General features: G+C 43.5%; 2 non-coding genes across 2 annotated transcripts; both read left to right on the forward strand.

Annotated features, from left to right (window-relative positions):
* Nucleotides 1-14,092: 14,092 nt before the first annotated feature.
* Nucleotides 14,093-14,164, forward strand: TRNAE-CUC (transfer RNA glutamic acid (anticodon CUC)). The gene has a single exon. It is a non-coding gene; the product is annotated as a tRNA-Glu (tRNA).
* A 2,222-nt stretch (nt 14,165-16,386) lies between these two features.
* Nucleotides 16,387-16,458, forward strand: TRNAE-CUC (transfer RNA glutamic acid (anticodon CUC)). Its single transcript has one exon. It is a non-coding gene; the product is annotated as a tRNA-Glu (tRNA).
* The last annotated feature ends 2,739 nt before the right edge of the window (nt 16,459-19,197 follow it).

Here is a 19,197-nt window from a genome sequence, read left to right on the forward strand (position 1 = left end):
AGAGCCCTGGAACAGGCTGCCCAGAGAGGTTGTGGAGTCTCCTGTGAAGACGCTCAACACCCGCCTGGTTGCAACCCTGTGCCATGTGCTCTAGGTGTCCCTGCTTGTGCAGGGGGGTTGGACTAGATGATCTCTAGAGGTCCCTTCCAACCTTAACCATTCTATGATTCTGCGATTACCAAGATCCATTTTGGTCTGAATGATTATTTGATTATTTGTATGGACCAACAAAACAATGAAGTAATACTGCTTCTTCCTCTGGGTATTTAAATGAGGTTGGACATTCCTAAATTTATAATCTTCTCCTGAAGAAACATGAAAACAGACTACAAAAGACCTCTTTTCTCACTTTGTTTAGTTCTCTTCAACAGGCAACACCAAAATGCTATCATAAACTGAAGAGTTCATTTGGAAGTCATTTTGCTTTCTTGACACAACTGCTTCTCTTGAAAGGCTGTCCCAGATGTGCATTCAACTGATGTTTTGAAATCATCAGGACTGAAAAGCACAAGAGTTTGCATATGAAGAGGGCTTAGGGATTTCTTTTAATCAAACATGCAAAAAGATATCTGGAACTTGTTCCAAGAAAAATGAAAAATCTCTGAACTTAGATGGATGATTTATTTCTTTAAAAAATGGAATTGGGGGTACAAAGACTTAGGAATCTTCTAATGATATTTGGTGATTAAAACATCAGAGGAATAATCAGTTTAGAGGAAAAGTAGAATTTGAGATGTCAAGGAATCAATGAGGAAGCATCATCTAATGAAAACACTGGCACATACTTGGGCTTGTCCTAACTGTGTTGTATTTTTTGTTCAGAGTTTCAGGATAAAAAATGAAATTCAAAATTCTTCACAAATCCTCATTTGTAGTCATGGTATGAACAGTGGCAGAATCTCAGGATAGGCAAGGTTAGAAGGGACTTCTAGAGGTCTCCTTTCCAAATCCCTACTCAGGGCGTAATAAACTAGAGCAGGTCATCTAGAACCTTCTCCAGTAGGTTTTGAATAACTTCAGGGCTGGAGAGGAAAATAAATAAATAGATAAATAATGGAATATCCTGCACTTCAGTTTGTGCTCATTGCCTCTCAGCCTTCCACTGGGCACCACTGAGAAGGGTCTGGTTCTGTTCTTTATACACCTGCCGTCCAGATAGTTACACACATTGACAGTATTTTCTTCAGCCTTCTCCTCTCCAAGCTAGACAATCCCCAGTGTCCTGGACACTGTATGTCATATGTTCCACAACCTTGGTCATTTTAGTGTCTTTAAGAGTTAGTAGCATATAAATTTCCCAATGAACTATATATTCTTTCATTGTTTGCTGCAACAAAATGTATTGCACTTCACAAACTTGACATTCCTTTGCAATTAGTTATTTTCAAGACACAATACTGCAATTGAAGGAATGTTACCCTTTTGGGAAGCACCCCCACTTCTCTTCCTTCTATCCTTCAAAAGTTGCTCTTCATCTGCAAAATCTACATGGAACTCACCCAAATTTCTTTCTTCCACTGCTGACTCTAGTCCAAGACATGAAGTATTGAAGACTTCTCACTGATGAACTGGTAAAGGGTTTAAATGTACTTTTCTTATATACATATATGTATATGTATATTACCTTTCAGTGGATAATCTGCCATTAGAAAGCTGTAGGCTTTGCAGATACGTGATGTATGGAGATAGACAGTAACTATTCTTAGACTTGAGCAATCTAATCTAACTTTGAATTTGTGTCTAATTTCAAGTACCTTCTTTTTGTTCAGAGATGGGTGCCTGACCAGATGATGTTCAAAGATTCCTTCCAACCATAATTTTCCTACAGTTCTGTTAAGTTACGGTTGATGATTTCACAGATGAACTAATGCAAGTTCATATATCTCCCCGACTCTTTCATGGAACTAGTGACATATCTGCCTAGGATATAATAATAATGCAAACAGATCAGAAAGCATTTTTATTGGTGTTATCATTTAAATCCATTTGTATTTTAGATACTAGAATTACACATACTGAATCTGTCTTTACAAATTCACAACACCAACTGGCTTTCTAAAATGAACTCTATATACTTCACTGTTTTTGTTTTACTGGAGTTCTGGGTTTGGGCTTACTGTCCATGTTTATAGACCATATAATCAGTCTTTGCCCCAAGGAGGTAACACACTAGGATTATGATAGATGTAAGATATTGTAATGATACATAAATTTTTGTATCATGATAAACAATCAGTTTCTAATATTAATAAAATAATTAATAAGAACATGTTGTATTTGTCTAATTAAGCGAAAATGCTGTAATTAAATGAATACTTTATTTATGCATAAGACATTAAATAGGAGTCACCAGATGGTGCTGTAACATCTAATTTTATCAGTCCTTTCTTTAGGCAACCTACGAACTCTATACTGGGCCACAAGAAAAGTTACGATCTTTCTAGTTCATTGATGAATTTATTTTAGGGAGAGCTTTTGCAAACAACTAAAATAAATGTTTTCTAACTTGGTTTCATTCACAAATCATGTTTTAAATTAAGTAGATTTTATGTGTTTGGACTGAAAATCCCAAAAACAGACGATTTGTTTGAGCTTAATCTGTCCCTCTGTGAGAAAAAAAAAAAAGTAGGTGGTGTAAAATCAACACCTTTAGCAACATAAGGTAAACTGCTGATTTTATTCTCAAGATTGGCTACCACTTGGCAGAAGACTAACAGCTTGCTCATGATATATTAAAAACAAAAACAGAATTGAGTATTCTGTCACCTGTATTTACAGAGCAGAGAAAAACTTTGTAACTGAAGCACTTTAGCACTGCCTCAACCCAAGTCTTAGATGGTTGCAAAAGGAGCACTGAAGCCCATGTCAAGTTGTTCAGGTTTCTGAATTTATGATACCTTTCACTTCATATATTTTCATCTGTGAATTCACAGGGACTTTGTTTTACATACAAAAATGTATACCAATATTCATTTTACATCAAGGATCTTTCCCATTGCAGACACGGATTTCCAGTACCACTGGTATGTTGTTATGCTTAGGGTTGATTTGGCTAGAAAAAAACTTGCTTCTTCCACCCATGAAGTTTAAAGGAATTATAGATTGAATTTTTAGTAACAAGTAAGGGGAAAAGCTTGGCATATGACCCTCTCATTGACCTTGAAGTTCTGTAGCTTTACACATCTTTCATTACAAACACAACTAGAAACCAGGATTTGTTCAGAAATCTTTGTATATGTGCCTCGAGAAAATTTTAGTAGTGGTTCTTCCCGTACTTCCCCACTTGTCAAAGAGTAAGAAAAGGAAATATCAGTAATACTGTTTATGCGAAGCCACAGAAAGAACTGGAACACTCTTCACATTTTAAAATTATTTTTCCCCCATCACTATATATTTACTTAATCTTTCCCCCTCTGTAGTTTCATACTGCCTTCCTAATTTTGCAGAATGCAACTTTCAGATGAGGGAGAACCAAGCACCTCTCTCTCTTATTTAAGCACCCAGGGGACAATGAAAAGTCTGCACCTATCAGCTTAAAAGGAATGTAATCTTTTTTTTTTTTTTTTTCTCACTTGCCAGAAAGAGCAGAAAAAGAAGATGATACTTTCTTCCTAAAACTTGTAGCAGGGTCTTCAGATTTTTGATATATGCTAAGAAAGGGCTGTGAAATTTTAAAATAGACATGGAGAAACACAGCAGAACAGGTGCAGCAGCTTTTACAACAACAAGTCTTAGAACATAGGGTTTATGTATCACTATTGTGTGCAATGCATCATAAGTTATTTTATTTTCTGAAAGCTTTTTAGGAGTAGTTAATTCATGTAATGCTGCCTCAGAATTTCCAGTTTGGCATCCATCCTGTATTTTTATCAGAGATCTGGCCTGCTGGGTATCAGTCCAGTCCGCCTTCAAATACAAGAGTTTGCATAGGTATGAATGAAAACAAGTCTATATAAATACGTTAAAAGAAAGAAAGTTAAAAATTTAGAAATATTAGATTTATATTAATGGGTTCCTGAGAATTTTACTGTAAACATGATCTAACCTTTGCTTCTCCATAGAACACTAAATAATTTCAGGCCTGATATCTAATTTTCAATTGGTCACAAATATGTGTTCTGTAAGTACATTAAATTCTAATGTAAAAGGCAAAGGTTTCAAGACATCTCTCAATAAGTTGTTTCAATTCCTGATTAAGCTAACACTTGAAAATCCATCTTTTACAGTTTGAATTTATCTGCCTTTAATCTGGTATGCAGGCTAAGGTTGAGATGCACAACTGCATGACTGATTACTGCTTATCAGATAAATTTTGACAGCTGATACTATATGTGCTGTTAGCCTGTACAACATTTGAACTAGAACATCTGAATCAAAATAACTTTAACTGAAATTAAAAAGAAAAAAGAACATTTGCCTCAGATACCTGCCAAAGGTTAATTGACACCCAGTAACAAGATGAAAGTTAAACTGCAGTTATCAGCTTTAACTGAAGAATCCTGATATAGCTGAAACAATCTTATTGTTATTGGATTGGATCCAACAATTATTAAATAATTGTTAATTTATCCTACGACAAACAGATAAGACGATCACAGATATGTAAATGAATAGGTGCTCGGGAGTCCTAGCTTCAGCTTTCCAGAGAGAAGGCCTGATATTATCTATACCAATATACAAAACTTCAGAATTCCATGGAAGTTCTCTCCAAAATTAATTATCTCAAAATGGATAAGCTTGGCTTAACTTGTAATTTTCCCAAGCAGAAATTCTTGCATCTTATGAAATATCTGTTCTCCATTAACGGGCTCTAAAAAGGATGAGGCACATTATGGTTATTGTTTTAGCTAGCTTTAGATCGCTTTATTTATGTCACAGGCACAGATGCTTTTTGTTAATCAGCAGCAAGGTTTAATTCCATTAGAACTTTCACACCCACTTATCACATGAGGCGAAGACAAAGTAGCCATCTGTGAAAATCTCAAAACTTTGTGAAACACAGTATTACTAGTTTATCCATTTACAGTGGTCTTTTTTTTCCCCTTTTTTTTCTTTTTTCTTTTTTAATTCCAATTCCCTTGCCTATTTCATTTAGACCTACATTTCAGTATATTAGTTGAGCTATATTTTTACCGTTCAAGGAATCACATACTTTTTACATACCATTTGTTATGAATAAAGTTCTGCACTCTGAAGTTGAGTCATCTGTTTTCTAGCATAATATCATAATATATAATATTATATCATATATATATATATCATAATAGATATCATAAATCTCATCTCTCTCATCTTTCATGAAACAGTTGGACATTTTTGCTTTATTTTTATCATTTCAGTACTTCAGTACCAGTTCAGAATTATCAACATGAAATTCATTAGTACTTCTTCCCTTTTGAGAAGTGATGATAATACTAGCTTATAATTTGGTTATGCAATAGTGTTAAGCATGTCTCGATCCAACTAGGAAAGTGATTGAAATAAGAAAAAAATTATTAAACAGATAAAAAGTTTGATGAAAAATATGTAAAATGCGTATGGCTATAACATAAAATCACATCTTACTCTATCCAAATCACAAATAAATAAATAATATAGCAAAACTAATGTGTAACATTTAGTGTGTAACATTTAAGAAATCCAGTGATATGTTTCTCTCTAAGAACTTACAGAAGATCATGCAAGTCTTAGCTTGTACATGAAAATATTCCACTGATACTAAATCACTTAAAACCCTGTATACTAGGAAGCACTATTTCTAAAAATTATACTAGGAAACAGTGTCAGGATCCCTAGAACTAGTCCCAGATGTCACAGCCACAGTCTTTCAAAGCAGAGAAGAAAAATTCTTCAAAGCTGAGCTGCTACTTCATTTTCTTTATCAGTAATTTTAAAGTTAGCACCTCACATTTTCCACCATCTACCATTGGTATCTCTGAGTCTGTGGATGTCGAATCATTTTGGGATGGGATGCTTCTGAGAACATATCCTAGCGATCCTATGCTCACTCTTTTCTTAATAAAGGCAGTCAGACAAACTTCAAGGGAAGATTCTTTGCTTCCAACATATACAGAGCAGACATCCTCCTTAGTACCAAACTGAAATGATTTTTAGATTTTTTTACACTGTCTTCTCCCATTGATGTCATATTTACAAGCAAGTGGTGTTTAGATACATGTTTTTATTATTCCTTCATTCTGCCTCCTTTGGAAGGAGACAGCTAAATTTGATTTTTGCTGTTGCTGTGAACCAAGAATTACAAGGCTGAAGCTGGTACTAAGCATCTGAAAAGATGCGACAATATGATGCATGGAAGCACTCAGAATGAATGTGGCCACTGAAATGCAAAAGTATGACTTGTCATGCTGCATTACTATAAATGAGGCATGATTGATTGATTATACCTTGTCTTTAGAGGGTCTTTCAGAGCAGAGAAATTAATTTAGATAAATACTAGGTAATAATATATTTATATATCAAAGGAATATGCAAAACTGTTGAGTTCTGGCTAAGGAGCTGGTGATAGTTCTGCAAATCTCACAGTTGAATGCTACTGCACAAAATGATTTTTGTAGTGGGATGTATAAATTGGTGAACCATGCAGCAGAGAAAGGAATGCAATCTTAGTAACATTTAATCCTGAAGCACACTTGGTAATCATCATTTTAAAATTTGGCAAAGGCAAAAATGAGTAGCAAAAGCAATAGAAAAAAATGAAATGCATATTCTAGGAGGCATTATTATCCCTTTATTATCTGCAAGAAAAAGGTGACAAAGCCAAAATATTACTAATTGGAATATAATAAATATTTGTGAATGAGTTAGTTAAGGAATATTTTAATTATTACAGATCATTGAGAGAATCAGTAAAAAACCATCTACAAAGTACAAAAACATATATGTTAGGAATCCCAATTGATTCCCTGAGCACTCCCAATTAGAGTGGGTATAATTTTCCAAAGAAGGCATAACACAGGGGGCCTGACTACAGAGAAATATACTCTTTAAAAAGAGGGTGTAAGAGGAAGCTAATCATTAAGCCTACAAATGACAAAATAGTTTCCAAGAGCAATATTTAGGTTGGTGTTTGCTCAGCCACCTATTGCTGAGTTAACAGTCTAAAGTATACATCAAGAATATAAGTTTCATAGCAGCTAGCTAATATTTTGGTATAATTTTAACTTGGCTATTGGCTAGCTAGCTTAGAGGTCCTGAGTGAATCATGCCTCATTAAGGTCTTTTTTTCTTAAATCTTTTTTCCCATCTACATCTAAATGTAACTATTGAAATTAAGTACCTAGTCTAAACTAATCACCTAACATCCTTTATAATCGATGGATAAGAGATAGGCTCTTTAGAGAGGTCTCCTATGAAAAAAATCTAAATATGAATAGATGGTACCTCCTTCCAATTTCTCTCCAATAGGTCATTATTTAATAAAGCAGTTAATTTAGCTGGGCTGAAATTCCAAGCAGAAGTCACCTCCTTCTCTTCAGTAGCTATATGTGGGTATAAGGCCGTTAAGTAGGTCTGGTTACCAATCTTAAGTACAATTGCTTCACAGCTGTATTTTAATTAAGCCTCAGTGGGTAAAGTTGTTACTTTGGCCTGAGAAGAGGATGTTTTTTTTTTTTTTTTTCCTTATCTTGCATATGTTGTTTATTTGACCTAGGACAAATCATTCAGGGCATGACATTCTATGACATATCATAAGTAAAGATCAAGCCTTCTGTAATTTTACAGTTTACAGTTTCAAAAGTGAGAGGTGGTGAACCTCCCTGCAGTCTTCCAGGGGAACAGCTCCAGAGGGAAGACTGGCGCTCTGAAAGGAGCTAAGTCGATGGCCAGAAGCCGCCAAGTGAAACGCAGGCACCAGAGCACGGAGGCCGAGGCACCCCCAGCCCCGAGCGAGCGGCGCTGGGGCAGCAGGGGTGGCGCCAGCAGGGAAGGGGCCCAACCCCTGCGCCTGCAAGAGCAGCCCCCAGAGCGACCAGGAATGCAGGGAACAGAGTGGGCGGTTCATTAGGCTGTGGCGATCGCTGGGGCGCAGCGCGACAAGTAGGGCAGCAGTTAACACAGGTAGCGTGCAGTAGTGCGCCCCTGGGAGAACCACGCTATAGCAAATATTCGGTTGGAGGACCATGTCAGCACTTGCCAAAAAAGAGGCGGGGACCCAGACTGACATCTAAGAAAAGCAAAAGCATGCAGCTGTCCAGGTGTCAGGATGCACGGAGTGCCAAAGTGTGCCTTTGGACAACTGCAGGGATCGCAATTGTGTGAGATGTGAGCAGGTGAAAGGTCTGCTCAGCAGAGCTATGAGAGGAGGTGGAAAAGCTGAGGAGCATCTGGAAATCAGAGATGGAGATAGACTGGTGGTGTCCGGTTGTGGCCTCAGAAAAATATGAGCAGGCAGCAGGAAATATCCAACAAGAAGAAAGGAATATCAAATCCATACCCCAGGCAACACAGGGCAGAAGATACCAGGATGAGAATAAATGGAAAAAAAAAAAAGTCCAGGCTTGAGGTGGCAGGAGAAATCCTTCTTCTCCCATCTCACCCTACCAGGTCCTGCTATGCACCTGGAGGATGAAGGGCAATCAATGGATAGTGAAGGCGAGAGTCGAGTCCCTCTCCTCCAAAAATATTGCTGTGATCAGGCAGGCCAACCTCCCATATTGTAACCACCTGCAGGAGGAAAGAATTCCAAAACAGAGGGTCCAGAGAAGGGACTCTCCTTAGATGGAAATCTGCTGCATTCCTGGGACCTAGGTTAAGGATATCACCAGGAAATTTCCCAGCCTGGTTCAACCCACAGAGCATTACCCATTGCTAGTCCTACACGTGGGAAGAGAGGAAGTAGCAACACGAAGTCTGAAGGCAATCAAAAGGGCCTTTAGGGAATTGGTTGGATGATCAGTAACTTGGGCATGCAGGTCATCTTCTCTTCCATTCTCCCCAGTGCTAACAGCAATATGGAAAGAAACAGGAGGATACAGCCCAATAACATATGGCTCTGTGGCTGGTGTCGTCGCCAAAGCTTCAGGTTTTCAGCAACAGGAAGCCTTACATGGCACTAGGAATACTGGCATCAGATTGGATGCATCTTTCCCAAAGGGGGAAGAGGGTCCATTGGTCATGAGCTAGTGGGGCACACTGATAAGGCTTTAAAATAGATTTGACAGGAAAGGGGGATATCATCAGGGGTATGGTGATAAGGTATGGAGGGTAACTTACCATGGTATTCATGCCAGCTTAACACCAGAGCCAGCAAAGGATACCCAAAGTCTGGAGAGGGAGCACAGCAAAATGTGGAATAGGAGAACTGCTGAAGACCCACATAGTTGAGTTACAGCTGCCTTACCTAGAAAGAGAGGCACACTGGGAGCCTACCTCAAATGCTTCTGTGTAAACACACATAGCATGGGGAATAAACAAGGGGAACTGGAGATGTGTGTACAGTTGCAGGGTCACGATCTCATTGCAATTACTGAGACATGTGACAGCTCTCATGACTGGAACGTGTGCTTTTTAGGAAGGATAGGCCAGGAAGGCGAGGTGGTGGAATTGCTACTTATGTGAGAGAGCAACTGGAATGTATGGAGCTCAGCATAGCGGGGGATGAAGTGCAAGCTGAGAGCCTGTGTGTCAAGATTAAAGGGCAGGCCAACAGGCGTGACACTGTGGTAGGTGTTTACTACAGGCCACTTGACCAGGGAGAGGAAGGTGATGGAGAATTCTACAGGAAGCTACAAATAGCTTCACAATCGCAGGCCCTTATAGAAGTTCTTATGGGAGACTTCAACCACTCTGATGTCTGTTGGAATGACCACACAGCTAGGAACAACAATCCAGGAGGTTCCTGCAGAACACTGCAGATAACTTCTTGATGCAGGTGGTAGATGACCAATGAGGAGAGGGGGTGCTACTGGACATGATACAAACAAACAGAAATTATGTAATTGGAAATGTGAAGATTGGGGTAGGTCTCGGCTGCAGCAACCACGAGATGTTGGAGTTCAAGATCTTGGGAGAAGGAAGCTGGACAAGAAGTAGGATTGCAACCCTGGACTTCAAGAGAGCTAACTTTCACTTCTTTGGGGAGCTCCTTGGAGGAATCGCCTGGGCCACGGCCCTGGAAGGAAAGGGGCCCAGGACAGTTGGCTAATATTCAAGCACAACTTTCTCTAAATGCAGGAACGGTAGTTTCCTGCACGAAAGAAGTTGAGTGAGGCTGGCAGGAGACCTACGTAGATGACAAGGAGCTGTTGGAAAAACTTAAAGACAAAAAGAGAGCGTACATAATGTGGAAGAAGGGCTAGACCACATGGGAAGAATATAGGAACATTGTCAGAGAATGCAGTGGTGGGGTAAAGAAGGCCAAGGCTCATTTGGAATCAGAGTTAGTGAGAGAACAGGAAGGGCTTCTACATAGAATCATAGAATGCTTAAGGTTGGAAGGGACATCTAGAGGTCATCTAGTCCAACCCCCCTGCACACGCAGGGTCACCTAGAGCACGTGGCACAGGACTGCATCCAAGTGGGTTTTGAAGATCTCCAGAGAAGGAGACTCCACAACCTCTCTGGGCAGCCTGTTCCAGTGCTCTGTCACCCTCACAGTAAAGAAGTTTTTCCTTAAGTTCCTGTGGAACTTTTGGTGCTTCAGTTTGTGGCCATTACCTCTAGTTCTGTCGGTGGCCACCACTGAAAAGAGGCCAGCACCATGCTCTTCACTCCCTCCCTTGAGGTACTTATAGACACTGATTAGATCCCCTCTCAGCCTTCTCTTCTCCAGGCTGAACAGGCCCAGCTCCCTCAGCCTCTCCTCATAGGACAGATGTTCCAGGCCCCTGATCATCCTTGTAGCCCTGCACTGGACTCTCTCCAGCAGCTCCACATCCGTCTTGTACTGTAGGGCCCAGAACTGGACACAATACTCCAGATGCGGCCTCACCAGGGCTGAGTAGAGGGGCAGGATCAGCTCCCTCAACCTGCTGGAGACGCCCTTCTTGATGCACCCTAGGATCCCAAATACATCTACAAATACATCAGCATCAAGAGGAAGACTAGGGAAAACATTGGTTCACTGCTGAATGGGAAGGGTGCCTCCACAGAGGACAAAGGATGCAGAAAAGGCAGAATTACTAAATACATTCTTTGCTTCTGTCTTTACTGCTAAGGTAGTCCCTGAACTACAGAGCTTGGAGGCAAGAGAGAGAATCTGGAGAGAAGAAGGAAGGAAAGTCTGGAGGAAGACTTTCCACTGGTTGGGAAGGATTGGGTTAGAGATTATTTAGGCAAACTGGACACACATAATTCTATGGGCCCAGATGGGAGGCATCTAAAACTGTCCATCATGTATGAGAGGTCATGGACAGCAGGAGAGGTGCAGGAGAATGGAAGAAAGCCAACGTCACTGTAATTTTCAAAAAGGGCAAGAGGCAGCACCTGGGAAAAAAACAAGCCGGTGTGCCTTACCTCCATCCCTATAAAGGTGATGGAGCAGCTCATCCTAGAGACCATCTCTAGGCATATCAAGGCGAAGAAGGTGATCAGGAGTAGTCAGCATGGATTCACCAAGGAGAAGTCATGTTTCACCAATCTGACAGCTTTCTACAATGGGATGACTGGCTAGCTGGCTGATGGGAGAGTCATGGATGTTGTCTAGGTTGACTTCAGAAAGGCTTTCAACATTGTCTCCCATAACATCCTCATGGGGAAGCTCGGGAACTGTAGGTTAGATGACCGGACAGTGAGGTGGATTGAGAACTGTCTGGATGGCAGAGCTCAGACGGTTGTGATTAATGCGGCTGAGTCTATTTGGAGGCCTGTGGCCAGTGGTGTCCCCCAGGAGTCAGTACTGGGCCCAGTGCCATTCAATTTACACATTGGTGATATGGATGAGAGCACAGAGTGCACTCTCAGCCAGTTCACCAAACTGGGTGGAGTAGTCAACACCCCAGATGACTGTGCTGCCATTCAGAGAGACCTAGACTGGTTGGAGAGTTGGGCAGAGAGGAGCCTCATGAGGTTCAGAAAAGGCAAATGCAGCATGATGCACCTGGGGAGAAACAATCCCAGACACCAGTATAGATTAGGGATTGACCTGTTGGAAAGCAGCTCCACAGAGAGTGATTTGGGAGTCCTGGTTGATAAGAAGTTAACCATGAGTCAGCAATGTGCCCTTGTGGCCAAGAAGGCCAATGGGATCCCGGCCTGCATCAGTAAGAGTGTTGCCAGCAGGTGGAGGGAGGTCACCTCCCCCTCTGCTCAGCTCTGGCGAGACCATAGCTGGAGTACTGTGTGCAATTCTGGGCTCCCCAGCACAAGAAGAACATTGAGCTTCTAGAGGGGGTCCAGCCTACGCTGGAAGCCATGAAGATGTTTAAGGGACTGGAGCATCTATCGTATGAGGAAAGAATAAGTGAGCTAAGCCTGTTTAGCCTGGAGAACACGGAGGGGGGATCTGATCAATGTGTATAAATACCTGAGAGGAGAATGTAAAGTATATGGGACCAAACTCTTTTCGGTGGTGACCACTAACAGAACAAGGGGTAACGGGGACAAGATGTAACACAGAAAGTTCCATCTCCATGTGAGGAAGAACCCCTTTACTATGAGGATGACAGGGCCATGGAACAGGCTGCCCAGAGAGGTTGTGGGGTCTCCTTCTCTGGAGATCTTCAAAACCTGCGTGGATGCCACCTGTGCCACGTGCTGTAGGTGTCCGTGCTTGTGCAGGGGGGTTGGACTAGATGATTTTTAGAGGTCCCTTCCAACCTCAACCATTCTGTGATCAAGCATAGAATCATAGAATCATAGAATGCTTAAGGTTGGAAGGGACATCTAGAGGTCATCTACTCCAACCCCCCTGCACACGCAGGGTCACCTAGAGCACGTGGCACAGGACTGCATCCAAGCAGGTTTTGAAGATCTCCAGAGAAAAAGACTCCACAACCTCGCTGGGCAGCCTGTTCCAGCGCTTTGTCACCCTCACTGTTAAAATTTTTTTCCTTAAGTTCCTGTGGAACTTTTGGTGCTTCAGTTTGTGGCCATTACCTCTAGTTTCTGGAGAACATCATGGAGAACATCATTATGCTAAGGCCTCTTTTACTAACACTGCTTCCCAAAATTCTTCTGTATGGTCACTATGACTTTGCTGAAATGTATTTTGCTGAAGCTTTCTACATTCAGTCCTATTATCCTGTTTTTTTTTTTTTTTTTTTTTTTTCAAGGACTATTGTGAGCAGGAACACAGTAACTACTAAAGAAAATATGATGTGAAACAAATTCATAAAATTTAAGACAGAAAGGACCATTATATCATGTTAAGTGCTATCACCTATTTAATTTTCTCTGGTTAATCTTGCACTAAAGATAGTAACCTTTGTTTGAATAAAATTTGTAAAGTGTCTCAATAAGAGCATCAGAGTTGGCCAAAAGTCCCCATTCTGGGATGAAATGGAAGACTGGGACTCTGGGACTGGGCAGGAACAGGGAGGGCTGGTGCTGTACTCAGGGCTCTGTCAGTGGTCTCCAGCACATAGACATCGAACCTTGTTTCTACACACAGTTAGGTTAATTCAGCCAAGAAGATATATTCAGTTCACTCTTAAGTCTAATGTTAAAAGTAAATAATAGCACAGGTGTTTAGTGTCAACTGAAATGCCCTGGAGTGCTCTGACTGGTCCATAGCCAGGCCCAGAGAAAGGTGGCAAATAGAGTTAAATCCAGCTGGTGACTAGTCACGAGAAGTGTTATTCAGGGGTCTGTGTTGCATCCGATCCTTTTAAATATCTTTATTGATGATCTGAATGAGGGGATTGAGTGCACTCTCAGCAAATTTGTAGAGCATTTGTAGGCTTGGAGCAGAGTGTCTGGAGACCTGTGTGACAGAAAAGGATCACTGACTCTGGTAGTGTTCAAGAAGTGTGTAGATGAGGTGCTTAGGGACATGGTTTAGCAGGCCGCCGGGTGTTGAAGGGCTTATGGTTGGTCTTGCTGATCTTGAAGGTCTTTTCCAACCATTATGATGTTTCTATGATTGTATGAAATGAGTGTTATTGAGAAAGCACCCAAAGCAGAGCTTAAGACCTCCCTGATGGTCTAGTGGTTAGGATTCGGCGCTCTCACCGCCGCAGCCCGGGTTCGATTCCCGGTCAGGGAAAAGGTTTTTGAGCAGGAGAGGTGCCTGAGCAGACCGGGAAAGCCAGTGTCACTCCAGTCTTCAAAACAGGCCAGGAGGTGGGACCCAGGCAACTACAGGCCAGTTAACCTTGCATGCAGATGACAAGGAGATGATCAGGAATAGTCAGCATGGATTCCCCAAGAGGAAAATCATGCTTAACCAATCTGATGGCCTTCTATGATGGGATGAGTGTTTTGGTAGATGAGGGGGAAGCAGTGGATGCCCTCTGACTTCAGTAAGGCTTTTGACACCGTCTCCCATGATGTCCTCATTGTTAAGCTGAGGAAGTGTGGACAGTGAGCTGGACTGAGAAGTAGCTGAATGGCAGAGCTCAGAGGGTTGTGATCAGTGGTGAAGAGGTAGAGAGCCCAGGTAAAGTCCTGTAGCTAGAGATGTCCCCCAGGGGTAGTACTGGATTCCACCCTGTTCATTATCCATCAGTGACCTGGATGAAGGGACAGAGTGCACCCTTAGCAAGAGTGCTGGTGATGCAGGACTGAGAGGCTGATAACCCATAGGGCTGTGCTACTATTTAGAGGGTCCTGGACAGGCTGGAGAGTTGGGTGGAGATTAACCGCGTAAAGTTCAACAAAGGCAAGTGCAGAGTCCTGCACCTGGGGAAGAGTAATCTCAGGCACCAGTACAGATTAGGGGTTGACCTGCTGGAAATCAGCTCTCTGGAGAGAGATTTGGGATTCCTGTTTGACAAGAAGTTAACCATGAGGCACCAATATGTCCTTGAGACAAAGAAGGCCAAATGCTCCTGAGGAGCATTAGGAAGAAAGTTGCCTGCAGCTAAAGGGAAATGATCCTCTCCCTCTACTCAGTCCTGGTGATGCCACATCCGAAGTGCTGTGTCCAGTGCTGGATTTCCCAGTACAAGTGAGACACAGAGTTGCTGGAGAGAGCCCAACATAGGGGACTGGAGTATCTCTGCTATGAGGAGAGGCTGAGAGAGCTGGACCCGTTTAGCCTGGAAAAGAGAAGGTGGAGTGACGGGAGAATGTAGATTATCAGTGTATTACAAATATGTTAAGGGAGGATGTCAAGAGGATTTGGTCAGAAACCTTCCAGTGGTGGCCACTGTTAAGTCAAGAGGCAATAGGCACAAAAAGAAGAACAGGAAATTCCACCTGAGTTTGAGGAAAATTACTATGAGAGTGACAGAGCACTGCAAGAGGTTGCAGAGTCTCCTTTTATGGAGATACTCAGAATGCACCCGGATGTGATCCCCTGCATTGTTCTCTAGGGGATCCTGTTTATGCAGGTGGGTTGGAATAGATGATCTCCAAACATCCTTTCCAACCTTAATTACTCTGTGATTATTCTGTGATTAGCATAGTTGCAGCTCCAAGATTCCAAGTGTCTCCTTGGTATCAAATCTGCCCTACTTATTTGGATCTGCACTTTGGTCACAACCCCATGCAGGCTGCAGGCTTGGGGCAGTGTGTCTGGAGTGCTGTGTGACAGAGAAGGATCTGGGGGTGTTTGTTGACAGCCAGCTGAACATGAGCCAGCAGTGTGCCTAGGTGGCCCAGAAGGCCAACAGCCTCCTGGCTTGTGTCCGGAACAGTGTAGCCAGCAGGACTAAGGAAGCAATCATCCTCCTCTACTTCTCTACTGGTGAAGCCGCACCTCCAATACTGTGTTCAGCTTTGGCTGCCTCACTGCAAGAAAGACACTGAGGTGCTGGAGCATGTCCAAAGAAGGGCAACGAAGCTGGTGAAAGTGCTGGAGCACAGACCTATACAGAGCAGCTGAGGCAGCTGGGATTATTTACTTTGGAGAAGAGAAAGTTCAGGGGAGACCTGATTGCTCTCTACAACTATCTGAAAGGAGGTTGTAATAAGGCAGGGGTCAATCTCTTCTCCAAAATAACTACCAAAAATAAGAAAAGAAGAAATGGCCTCAAGTTGCACCAGGGGAGGGTCAGGTTAGATATTAGGAAAAATTTCTTCATGGAAAGAGCGATGAAGCCTTGGAACAGGCTACCCAGGGAAGTGGTGGAGTCACTGTCTCTGGTAGTGCTCAAGAAGTGTGTAGATGAGGTGCTTAGGGACATGGTTTAGCAGGCCGCCGGGTGTTGAAGGGCTTATGGTTGGTCTTGCTGATCTTGAAGGTCTTTTCCAACCATTATGTTGTTTCTATGATTGTATGAAATGAGTGTTATTGAGAAAGCACCCAAAGCAGAGCTTAAGACCTCCCTGATGGTCTAGTGGTTAGGATTCGGCGCTCTCACCGCCGCAGCCCGGGTTCGATTCCCGGTCAGGGAAAAGGTTTTTGAGCAGGAGAGGTGTCTGAGCAGACCGGGAAAGCCAGTGTCACTCCAGTCTTCAAAACAGGCCAGGAGGTGGGACCCAGGCAACTACAGGCCAGTTAACCTTGCATGCAGATCCTCTTCAAGAGGAAAATCATGCTTAACCAATCTGATGGCCTTCTATGATGGGATGAGTGTTTTGGTAGATGAGGGGGAAGCAGTGGATGCCCTCTGACTTCAGTAAGGCTTTTGACACCGTCTCCCATGATGTCCTCATTGTTAAGCTGAGGAAGTATGGGCTAGATGAGTGAACAGTGAGCTGGACTGAGAAGTAGCTGAATGGCAGAGCTCAGAGGGTTGTGGTGGAGTCTCCATCCCTGGCAGTCTTCAAGAAGAATGTAGACAAGTAAGTCACACATCTATACACATGGTTTAGTAGGCGTGGTACTGTGGTATACTTGATGATTTTGAAGGTTTTTTCCAATCGTAACGATTCCCTGATTCTGTGAATAAGGCTGAGAGCCCCTTCAAGTTTGGCTGGATGTCTCTGAACACTAGCGGCACACTGTGCATTGCTGAAGCTGCTCCAGTTTTCCCTCAAGGGCAGATCTGCCTCATCACTTTGGAAATCCCTTGGGATCTCCCTCTGTGCATGGAGGAGATGTGCAGAAGGAGATTTTCCCAAACACTTTTATATACATGCTGAGTTCTTTGTTCTCGCACGCTGGCCCTGCTGGCAGTGCCCTGTGCTGTCTCTGAGGTGTCAGGACAAGCTTTTGGAGCTGTTCTCTCAAGCCAAGGGCCTTCAACAGACTCCTGTGACATGCAATGACAGCACGACCACTACATGACCACAGCTATGGGGCCAGCCCTTCATCTGGAGCACTGGAAGACCCTCTGCGGAATAGCCCTGGTCTCCTCAGTATCTGCTTGCAGACCTGCACGACCTTGCTTCCTCCGGGGCACCTGGGGATGCTCTAATGGCCTGCCCCTCACTTCCACTGCTGGGCTAGCTAGGATGAGAGGTGAGATTCTTGCTGCACATCTCTGAAAGATTTTCAAGGCCTTTCCTGAGGCTGAATCCTAGCACCACAAGAGATAGAAAGGACTGCATTGAAAAATAAGTAATTAATTGTCTGAATGTTCTGGAAAATTGAATTAAAAATTGTAAATGACACATTTGCGCAAAGCCAACCCTCCCCTCACCCCCCCAAAGTACAAGGTATTAAAAAGAAAACTGGAAGAAAAAGAAAAGTGAAAAAGAGGAAAAGAAAGGGAGGAAGCAAAGCATTAGTGCTGTGATGTCATTAGGGATTTGAAATAATCTCAGAGAGAAGCAGAACTGAAACAGGCAGCCTTTAGTGTGAGCGAGTCAGATCTGGTTAGCACTGGCCAGAGCCACAGCCAGGTTGCAGTTGGTTCCTGAATGTCAGCAAAGCCGAGCAGGGGGAGTGTGGCATTTACAGTGGCCCTGCCGGCACAGGACCTGGTGCCTGTTTTTTCTCATCTTTTCCCCATGGAGCTGCACTCTGCTGATGGCTGCATGGAGACAGCTTTGGCACACGGCTGTGCTGGCACCATGACTGACTGCTGGGCAGAGTTCCCTCGTGCCTGTGTTCCTCTACCCAGCACTCTCTCTGGGCATCTCAGCCAGTAAAGAAGTGCAAGAGCCTGTGCTGCCCCAGAGCAAGGCCTGGCTCTCCACACAGCCCCTCTCCTTGCATGACAAAATGAAGCTGATGGGCAGTTGTGGGACTTTATTTTTCCCAACAACATGACTTGGCAAGACTCTGCATGAATTTGTGCCACTGGCCAAGGGCAAGCACTGGGCCTCCTGTGCGGGTTTGGTGTGCTCTCAGTCCCTGCATGCAGGACGGTTGGAGGAGCTCTGCTGTCATCATCTGCTCCTCAGTGCCTTTGGCTGGAGCAGTGCTAGTTTTCCTGTCCTCCTTGCTAGTGTTTCCACTGGGTCCTCCCCAAAAAGCTTGGCATCCCTACTTAAAGGTAGGAGCTTTCATGTCACTGGTGATGGTGGTCACCCAAGCCTCGTTGCTCTGCGCCGACACTGCAGAGGAAAGGAGTCATGCCCCTCCAGAGCTGAGCTGGACACTGGCTGCCATGGTCCCACGTGAGGGACCTGCTTCGTGCCCTCTCATCATCCTGAGGGGCCACGGTCATGCAGAGGTGCAGAGGGTCTCACGTGCTGGCATGTGGATGATCATTGCAGCCTGTGCTGCCTCCTTGATGCTGCATGCAGCCTCCAGCTGTGCTGGATATCTCCCCTGGGATTGGGCTGCCCCAGAGAGGGCTGGCACCCTTTAACGTGGTATTCCTGCACCTTATCATGTCCTCGCACCTGGCAGAGGATGTTATCAAATGGCCACCTGCAGAGTGGGTGTTCTGCATTGGTGGCCAACCACTGCCAGATGGTGCAGGAGAAAGAAGTAGCAGAGAAACTGCCCAGCTGGAGATCTCAATCTGCCCAATTTTCTTAATCAAGGCTGAGAAAATCCCCAGGAGCCCAGTTGACAAGGTGACTGGGCAAAAGGTCCCCTGCAGCCCTGCTGTGCCAGGCACCTCTGGGAAGGCTTCCGCTGGGCAAGTGGGGCTCCTGCGCAAATTGTCTGCGCCTCCAATGAGGGGAAGGGAAATGTTTGGCTTTCCCTGCCGAAGGAGGGAGGGATGGGCCCTGAAACTATGGCAGCAGAAGAGCTGGCAGCTCCAAGCCCCGCCAGAAGCCCAGGCCCCCTTTACA

The sequence above is a fragment of the Tinamus guttatus genome, unplaced genomic scaffold (assembly GCF_059628265.1).
Source record: "Tinamus guttatus ecotype Peru unplaced genomic scaffold, ASM5962826v1 Tinamus_guttatus_pri_ptg000109l, whole genome shotgun sequence".
Lineage (NCBI taxonomy): Eukaryota > Metazoa > Chordata > Aves > Tinamiformes > Tinamidae > Tinamus > Tinamus guttatus.